This window comes from Rhea americana, unplaced genomic scaffold (genome assembly GCF_003343005.1).
Source record: "Rhea americana isolate MKP2758 unplaced genomic scaffold, rheAme1 scaffold_22, whole genome shotgun sequence".
Classification (NCBI taxonomy): Eukaryota; Metazoa; Chordata; class Aves; order Rheiformes; family Rheidae; genus Rhea; species Rhea americana.
The window spans coordinates 7584374-7586179 of NW_028186329.1; the positions used below are offsets into that span (position 1 = coordinate 7584374).

Consider the following 1806-nt stretch of genomic DNA (forward strand, 5'->3'; position numbering starts at 1 on the left):
CCGGCCCCGCTCCGGCCCCGCTCCGGCCCCGCTCCGGCGTGCCCCGCGATGCTGCCTCTGTTGCGCTGCCAAGCGGCCGGAGCGGCGGGCAGCGCGGAGCCGGAGCCGTGCCGTAATAAATACGTGTTTGCAATTCCCAGCAGCCGTTCCTCGTGCTGGCTGCGTGTCTGCAGCGCTCCCCGTGCCCGTGGCTTTTATTGTAACCTGATAATGGCCATTAATTACAGCGGCAGAGTTTTAAAACCCGGGCTCCTAAGGATGTAATGGTTTAGCTTCTATCACCGCTGAGGTCTTTATGGGACATCTGCTGGATTTGCTGCAATAGGGGAGAGATTTTAACTTCTGCTTGAGCAGTGTAATGATAACATGTGACCGAGATCGTGCTGAAATCGGACACCTCCTCTCCCCCGGTGTAGTTTCAAATGGTGTAACTTTTAATAAGAGTCTGGGGCTGCGTGATTTATTTTTCCCCAGTGCTCGTGATTGCTGAAAGAGGATAAGAGTTTTGCTGAAGTTAACCCATACTTGTCATCGCTGGGAGGTTTAAAAGAGGGGGGGAAAAACCTCTCAGCCTTGTGATAGAGTCTGTCTGCCATAGTTTAGTTTGCTTTTCTCTGTTTCAGCTTTTTTAATAGGTCTGCTAGGGATGCAGGCCTGGGTAAATGATACCTAAAGCCYGTGGTCTTCCCTGCTTTGCCTTATGTGTGTACCGAAGGAACTAAATGTGCATTTAACTCCCGTTCCAAAAATAAGTACATTTTGGATCTAGCATCAAGCCACTACTATTTATTGCTTCAGCTTTGATCATCAAAAAGGCTTTTCCTACTAAAACCGCAAAATTCAATTTTGGATAACAAAGAGGACCATTCTTTTCCTGTTACCCGTTTGCTTGATGAACTTCTAAACAGGAAGTTTTCACATGAAGTCGAAAGATCACCCCTGTCGTATGTATAAAAATAAAGAAAAAGTTATTTCTGAAGTAGACCTTATCACGGCTGCAGTATTGCTCTTAAAATATGGAAAAGTCTTGAGTGAATTCAACGGCGGATTAGGAGCGGCGGCTCGCGCTGGCGTGCGTGGCGCTCCGGTGAGCGGTCTCCTACGGGCGGCCGTCCCGTCGGCCTCGCCGCGCGGGGTTTAGCTCGCGCGCGGCGCGTCTCCTCCCGACGGCCGGGAGGGGAGGGCGGCGGGGGGCGGCCGGCCCCCCGGGTAGACCTGAGGGCCGCCGGGGGCCGCGCGGCTCCGACGAGCGCCGAGCTAGCAGGAGGAGGAGGAGGAGGAGGAGGAGCAGAGCGGCGGGATGGGCCCGGAGCCGCGGGAGTTTGTTCTTCCCGGGGCGCCGGAGGATGCTGGCGGGGGCACGCGGGGCAGCGCGCGCTGGGGAGCGGACGCCCGGGCGGCGCGGGCGGCGGTGCCGCGGGTCCGGGCTCCTCCTGGGTCGCTGCTGCTGTTGGCTTCCTGCTTCCAGCAGCGTTCAGGGTGAACTCGAGCGTATTTTCAAAGCCGCTGCATGGAGAGAGTGAGCATCTCTCTTCTTCTCCCCCAAGAAATGACAGACTGCAGGGATCTCTGCAAAGATTTCTGCTAACAAGGACATTTGTGAAGATCTTCTGTGTTAGGAATAGGAGGAAAAAAAAAAAGCCTATAAATATGTAGGGCGGATATGTGTGGAAACTGGGCAAACATCCGCCGGTCCAGACTCGGGGAGAGATTGTGAAATTACCTGTTAGGAGAAAAACCTGCTATTTTCCTCGCGAGCGGCTCGCCGCGCGGCGGCGGGAGGTCTCGGGGCGCCGCGTGCCGCCG

At 55.3% G+C, this 1806-nt stretch overlaps 1 protein-coding gene across 1 annotated transcript in view; it reads left to right on the top strand.

Annotated features, from left to right (window-relative positions):
* Positions 1-1806, top strand: part of SMAD6 (SMAD family member 6) — a gene marked incomplete at its 5' end in the record, with an annotated part of 26953 nt that overhangs the window by 4654 nt on the left and 20493 nt on the right. The window lies entirely within an intron of this gene.